Raw genomic sequence first — 7,911 nt, 5'->3', positions numbered from 1 at the left:
TAGTCAGGCAAACTCAAATGTATATGGTGATGAACGAAAATAACATAAAAGATAAAGATAGTGATACTTATGTAATTCATTGGTAGGAACTTCAGATAAGCGTATGAAGATGCCTTCCCTTCCGTCTCTCTGCTTTCCTACAGTCTTCATCCAATCCTTCTTACTCCTTTCCATGGCAAGCTCGTGTAGGGTTTCACTGTTGTCAGCAGCTACCTCCCATCCTCGCAGTGAAAGCTAATGCACACACTCTGTCACAGTGCTGCCAATCACCGGTGTGGTTCCCTCCCCTACTGGAATAGAATCCAGTGATTCTTTTGCGTCTGTCACTAACGCCCAGTAAGTTACAGGTTTGAAGCACGTCACAGTCATTCAGTCATTGAATCCTACTCAGAATACCACAGACAAGGTCAGACCTTCCGGATTCTCTTGAATGCCGCCATCAGTTCTCGCCTATACCACGAAGACTCTGATCTCACGGAATGGTTGGCTCGTTTGTCAGGCGAGCACTCGGTTGTCAGGCGATCAACCATGCATCGTGCAATCAGGAATCCAAGAGATATTCACTAGAGCCTCGAATGCTAGTAGAACAAGAGTGGTTGTCAGTCACTTTGTTCATGAGTGAGAATGGTGATGGGCGTCAATCATCACCTTCATCAAGTTGAAGAACAAGTGATATCTTGGATAAAGAACAAGCGGAATTGAATGGAAGAACAATAGTAATTGCATTAATACTCGAGGTACAGCAGAGCTCCACACCTTAATCTATGGTGTGTAGAAGCTCCACCGTTGAAAATACATAAGCATAAGGTCTAGGCATGGCCGAATGGCCAGCCTCCCAATGATCTAAGATCTAAAGTGATCAAAAGATATAAAGATCCAAAGACTTCTAATACAATAGTCACAGGTCCTACTTATAGAAAACTAGTAACCTAAGGTGTACAGAAATGAGTAAATGACATAAAAATCCACTTCCGGGCCCACTTGGTGTGTGCTTGGGCTGAGCAATGAAGCAAATTTCGTGCAGAGACTCCTCTTGGAGTTAAACGCCAGCTTTAGTGCCAGTTTGGGCGTTTAACTCCCATTTGGGTGCCAGTTCCAGCGTTTAACGCTGGGATTTCCTGAGGTGACTTTGAACGCCGGTTTGGGCCATCAAATCTTGGGCAAAGTATGGACTATCATATATTGCTGGAAAGCCCAGGATGTCTACTTTCCAAAGCCGTTGAGAGCGCGCCAATTGGGCTTCTGTAGCTCCAGAAAATCCACTTCGAGTGCAGGGAGGTCAGAATCCAACAGCATCTGCAGTCCTTTTTGGTCTCAGAATCAGATTTTTGCTCAGGTCCCTCAATTTCAGCCAGAAAATACCTGAAATCACAGAAAAACACACAAACTCATAGTAAAGTCCAGAAAAGTGAATTTTAACTAAAAACTAATAAAAATATACCAAAAACTAACTATATCATATCAAAAACATACTAAAAACAATGCCAAAAAGTATACAAATTATCCGCTCATCACAACACCAAACTTAAATTGTTGCTTGTCCTCAAGCAACTGGAAATCAAATAAGATAAAAAGAAGAGAATATGCAATGAATTCCAAAAACATCTATGAAGATCAGTATTAATTAGATGAGCGGGGCTTTTAACTTTTTGCCTCTGAACAGTTTTGGCATCTCACTCTCTCCTTTGAAATTCAGAATGATTGGCTTCTTTAGGAACTCAGAATCCAGATAGTGTTAATGATTCTCCTAGTAAAGTATGATGATTCTTGAACATATCTACTTATTGAGTCTTGGCTGTGGCCCAAAGCACTCTGTCTTCCAGTATTACCACCGGATACATACATGCCACAGACACATAATTGGGTGAACCTTTTCAGATTGTGACTCAGCTTTGCTAAAGTCCCCAATTAGAGGTGTCCAGGGTTCTTAAGCACACTCTTATTTGCCTTGGATCACAACTCTTATTTCTCTATTTCTTTTCGTTTTCTTTCTCTTTTTTCCTTTTTTTTTTTTCGATTTTTCTCTTTTTTTTTTTTTGAATAGCTTTTTCTTGCTTCAAGAATCATTTTTATGATTTTTCAGATCCTCAGTAACATGTCTCCTTTTTCATCATTCTTTCAAGAGCCAACATTCATGAACCACAAATTCAAGATACACATGCACTGTTTAAGCATACATTCAGAGAACAAAATTATTGCCACCACATCAAAATAATTAAACTGTTATAAAATTCAAAATTCATGCACTTCTTTTTCTTTTTCAATTAAGCACATTTTTATTCAAGAAAGGTGATGGATTCATAGGACATTCATAACTTTAAGGCATAGACACTAAGACACTAATGATCACAAGACACAAACATGGATAAACATAAGCATAAAATTCGAAAAACAGAAGAATAAATAACAAGGAAATCAAGGAACGGGTCCACCTTAGTGATGGCGGCTCTTCCTTGCTCTTGAAGATCCTATGGAGTGCTTGAGCTCCTCAATGTCTCTTCCTTGTCTTTGTTGCTCCTCCCTCATGATTCTTTGATCTTCTCTAATCTCATGAAGGATGATGGAGTGTTCTTGATGCTCCACCCTTAGTTGTCCCATGTTGGAACTTAACTCTCCTAGGGAGGTGTTTAGTTGCTCCCAATAGTTTTGTGGAGGAAAATTCATCCCTTGAGAGGAATCTATCCATCTCCCATGACTCGGAGGTGGAAGCCTTTGCCTTCCCTTTTCTCTTTCTAGAGGTTTCTCCGGCCTTGGATGCCATAATGGTTATGGAAAAACGAAAAAGCAACGCTTTTACCACACCAAACTTAAAATGTTTGCTCGTCCTCGAGCAAAAGAAGAAAGAAGAGAGTAGAAGAAGAAGAAATGAGGAAGAGGGAGATGGTGGTGAATTCGGCCAAAGAGGGGGAGAAGTGGTGTTTAGGTTGTGAAAATGAAGGGTTGAAGAAGGGTATATATAGGAGAGAGGGGGGTAAAGGTTCGGCCATTATGGGTGGGTTTGGGAGGGAAAGTGGTTTGAATTTGAAGGGTGAGGTTGGTGGGGATTTATGAAGGATGGATGTGAGTGGTGAAGAGAAAGATGGGATTTGATAGGTGAGGGGTTTTTGGGGAAGAGGTGTTGAGGTGATTGGTGAATGGGGGAAGAAGAGAGAGAGTGATGGTAGGGTCCTGTGGGGTCCACAGATCCTGTAGTGTCAAGGAAAAGGCATCCTTGCACCAAATGGCATCAAAATCCACGTTTTGAGCCATTTCTGGCGTTAAACGCCGGGCTGGTGCCCATTCCTGGCGTTTAACGCCAGGTTCTTGCCCTTTACTGGCGTTTAACGCCAGTCTGGTGCCCCTTTCTGGCGTTAAACGCCCAGAAGGGTGCCAGACTGGGCGTTAAACGCCCAACTGCTAGGCTTACTGGCGTTTAAACGCCAGCAGCATCTTCCTCCAGGGTGTGCTGTTTTTCTTCCTGTTTTTCATTTTGTTTTTGCTTTTTTCATTGTTTTTGTGACTTCTTATGATCATCAACCTACAAAAAAGATAAAATAACAAAAGAAAATAATTAATTATAAAACATTGGGTTGCCTCCCAACAAGCGCTTCTTTAATGTCATTAGCTTGACAGAGGACTCTCATGGAGCCTCAGAAATGCTCAGAACCGTGTTGGAACCTCCCAACACCAAACTTAGAGTTTGAATGTGGGGGTTCAACACCAAACTTAGAGTTTGGTTGTGGCCTCCCAACACCAAACTTAGAGTTTGACTGTGGGGGCTCAGTTTGGCTCTGTTTTGAGAGAAGCTCTTCATGCTTCCTCTCCATGATGACAGAGGGATATCCTTGGGCCTTAAACATCAAGGACTCTTCATTCACTTGAATGATCAACTCTCCTCTATCAACATCAATCACAGCCTTTGCTGTGGCTAGGAAGGGTCTGCCAAGGATGATGGATTCATCCATGCACTTCCCAGTCTCTAGGACTATGAAATCAGTAGGGATGTAATGGTCTTCAACTCTAACCAGAACATCCTCTACAAGTCCATAGGCTTGTTTTCTTGAGTTGTCTGCCATCTCTAGTGAGATCTTTGCAGCTTGCACCTCAAAGATCCCTAATTTCTCCATTACAGAGAGGGGCATGAGGTTCACACTTGACCCTAAGTCACACAAGGCCTTCTTGAAGGTCATGGTGCCTATGGTACAAGGTATAGAAAACTTCCCAGGATCCTGCCTCTTTTGAGGCAATTGCTGCCTAGACAAGTTATCCAGTTCTTTGGTGAGCAAAGGGGGTTCATTCTCCCAAGTCTCATTTCCAAATAACTTGTCATTTAGCTTCATGATTGCTCCAAGGTATTTAGCAACTTGCTCTTCAGTGACATATTCATCCTCTTCAGAGGAAGAATACTCATCAGAGCTCATGAAAGGCAGAAGTAAGTCTAATGGAATCTCTATGGTCTCATTTTGAGCCTCAGATTCCCATGGTTCCTCATTGGGGAACTCATTGGAGGTCAGTGCACGCCCATTGAAGTCTTCCTCAGTGGCGTTCAATGCCTCACCTTCCTCTCCAAATTCGGCCATGTTAATGACCTTGCACTCTCCTTTTGGATTTTCTTCTGTGTTGCTTGGAAGAGTACTTGGAGGGAGTTCAGTAATTTTCTTGCTCAGCTGTCCCACTTGTCCTTCCAAATTCCTAATGGAGGATCTAGTTTCAGTCATGAAACTTTGAGTGGTCTTAATTAGATCAGAGACCATAGTTGCTAAGTCAGAGGTATTCTGCTTAGAACTCTCTGTCTGTTGCTGAGAAGATGATGGGAAAGGCTTGCTATTGTTAAACCTGTTTCTTCCACCATTATTGTTATTGAAACCTTGTTGGGGCCTCTGTTGATCCTTCCATGAAAGATTTGGATGATTCCTCCATGAAGGATTATAGGTGTTTCCATAGGGTTCTCCCATGTAATTCACCTCTTCCATTGAAGGGTTCTCAGGATCATAAGCTTCTTCCTCAGATGAAGCTTCCTTAGTACTGCTTGGTGCATTTTGCATTCCAGACAGACTTTGAGAAATCATATTGACTTTTTGAGTCAATATTTTGTTCTGAGCCAATATGGCATTCAGAGTGTCAATCTCAAGAACTCCTTTCTTCTGACTAGTCCCATTGTTCACAGGATTTCTTTCAGAAGTGTACATGAATTGGTTATTTGCAACCATTTCAATCAGTTCTTGAGCTTCAGTAGGCATCTTCTTCAGATGAAGAGATCCTCCAGAAGAGCTATCCAAAGACATCTTGGACAGTTCAGAGAGACCATCATAGAAAATACCTATGATGCTCCATTCAGAAAGCATATCAGTGGGACACTTTCTGATCAATTGTTTGTATCTTTCCCAAGCTTCATAGAGGGATTCTCCATCCTTCTGTCTGAAGGTTTGGACTTCCACTTTAAGCTTACTCAATTTTTGAGGTGGAAAGAACTTTGCCAAGAAGGCATTGACTAGCTTTTCCCAAGAGTCCAGGCTTTCTTTAGGTTGAGAGTCCAACCATGTTCTAGCCCTGTCTCTTACAGCAAAAGGGAATAGCATCAGTCTATAGACCTCAGGGTCTACCCCATTAGTCTTGACTGTGTCACAGATTTGCAAGAATTCAGCTAAGAACTGATGAGGATCTTCCATTGGAAGTCCATGGAACTTGCAATTCTGTTGCATTAGAGAAACTAATTGAGGCTTAAGCTCAAAGTTGTTTGCTCCAATGGCAGGGATAGAGATGCTTCTCCCATAGAAGTCGGGAGTAGGTGCAGTAAAGTCACCCAGCACCTTCCTTGCATTGTTGGCATTGTTGTTGTTTTCGGCTGCCATGTGTTCTTCTTCCTTGAAGAATTCGGTCAGGTGCTCTAAAGAGAGTTGTGCTTTGGCTTCTCTTAGCTTTCTCTTCAAGGTCCTTTCAGGTTCAGGATCAGCCTCAACAAGAATGCCTTTGTCCTTGCTCCTGCTCATAAGATAGAGAGGAGAACAAGAAAATGTGGAATCCTCTATGTCACAGTATAGAGATTCCTTTAGGTGTCAGAGGAAAAGAAGAGTAGAAGACAGAAGTGGAAAATTCGAACTTAACAAAGAAGATAGAGTTCGAATTTTGCCTTAAGGGATAGTGTTAGTCCATAAATTGAAAGATGTGAGAAGGAGGGAAGTGATTTTCGAAAATTAAGTGGGAAATTTGAAAACATTTTTGAAAAATAATACTTAATTTTCGAAAATGAAAATGGAAAAGAAATAAATTGATTTTTGAAAAAGATTTTGAAATTAGAAATCAAAAAGATTTGATTGAAAGCTTATTTTGAAAAAGATATGATTAAAAAGATATGATTTGAAAACAATTTTAAAAGATATGATTTGAAAACAACTTGAAGAGATATGATTTTAAAAATAAATGACTTGCCTAACAAGAAAAGATATGATTCAGACATTAAACCTTTCTCAACAGAAAAGGCAACATACTTGAAATGTTGAATCAAATCATTAATTGATAGTAAGTATCTTTAAAGATAGAAAGAAATTGATTTTGAACAAGATTTGATTGAGAAATTTGATTTGAAAAAGATTTGATTTTGAAAAGATTCTGAAAACTTAGAAAAAATCTGATTTGAAAACAAAATCTTCCTCCCTTAGCCATCCTGGCGTTAAACGCCCAGAATGGTATACATTCTGGCGTTTAACGCCCAAAATGCTACCCTTTTGGGCGTTAAACGCCCAACCAGGTACCCTGGCTGGCGTTTAAACGCCAGTCTGTCCTTCTTCACTGGGCGTTTTGAACGCCCAGCTTTTTCTGTGCAATTCCTCTGCTGTATGTTCTGAATCTTCAATTCTTTGTATTATTGACTTGAAAAGACACAAATTAAAAATATTTTTGGATTTTTGATAATAAGGAAAAATCAAAATGCAACTAAAATCAATTAACAATGCATGCAAGACACCAAACTTAGCAGTTTGTATACTACTGACACTAACAAAATGAAAATGCATATGAGACACACAAGACACTCAAGTCAATAGAATTCAAAGATCAGAACAAGGAAATCATCAAGAACAACTTGAAGATCAATGAGGACACATGCATGAATGCAATAAGAACAGAAACATGCAATTGACACTAAACTTAAGATGAGACTCTAGACTCAAAAAAAGAAATATTTTTGGATTTTATGATTTTATAATTTTTTTTGGATTTTTCGAAAATTATGTAGAAAAAGAAAATAAAGGTATCAAAATTCTTAATGAGAATTCCAGGAATCATGCAATGTTAGTCTAAAGCTTTAGTCTAAAGAAATTAGACATGGCCGGCCAAGCTTCAGCAGGACATTGCATTCAAGAGCTAAATTGATGAAGATCAATCAGCTTTGGTGATGATAAGAACATCACATTGAAACACTAGAATTCATTCTTAAGAACTCTGAAGAAAAAAAAAATACCTAATCTAAGCAACAAGATGAACCGTCAGTTGTCCAGCCTAAACAATCCCGGGCAATAACACCAAAAACTTGATGTTGTTGCCGGATCTTGGCACTGATGTTACCAAAAGCTTGCTCAAAACTTGAACAATCCCCGGCAACGGCGCCAAAAACTTGGTGCGCGAAATTGTGAACAATACTTTTCACAACTCTCATAATCCCCGGTCATGAACCCCAAAAACTTGGTGTTCAATACCATGGCATTACACAACTTCGCACAACTAACCAGCAAGTGCACTGGGTCGTCCAAGTAATAAACCTTACGCGAGTAAGGGTCGATCCCACGGAGATTGTTAGTATTGAAGCAAGCTATGGTCATCTTGTAAATCTTAGTCAGGCAAACTCAAATGTATATGGTGATGAACGAAAATAACATAAAAGATAAAGATGGTGATACTTATGTAATTCATTGGTAGGAACTTCAGATAAGCGTA

General features: G+C 40.0%; 1 non-coding gene across 1 annotated transcript; it reads left to right on the top strand.

Annotated features, from left to right (window-relative positions):
* Positions 1–5,318: 5,318 nt before the first annotated feature.
* Positions 5,319–5,426, top strand: LOC112793359 (small nucleolar RNA R71). Its single transcript, XR_003198055.1, has one exon. It is a non-coding gene; the product is annotated as a small nucleolar RNA R71 (small nucleolar RNA).
* The last annotated feature ends 2,485 nt before the right edge of the window (positions 5,427–7,911 follow it).

Source organism: Arachis hypogaea, chromosome 3 (genome assembly GCF_003086295.3).
Source record: "Arachis hypogaea cultivar Tifrunner chromosome 3, arahy.Tifrunner.gnm2.J5K5, whole genome shotgun sequence".
NCBI lineage: Eukaryota > Viridiplantae > Streptophyta > Magnoliopsida > Fabales > Fabaceae > Arachis > Arachis hypogaea.
This window is presented reverse-complemented; position numbering and strand designations above follow the sequence as displayed.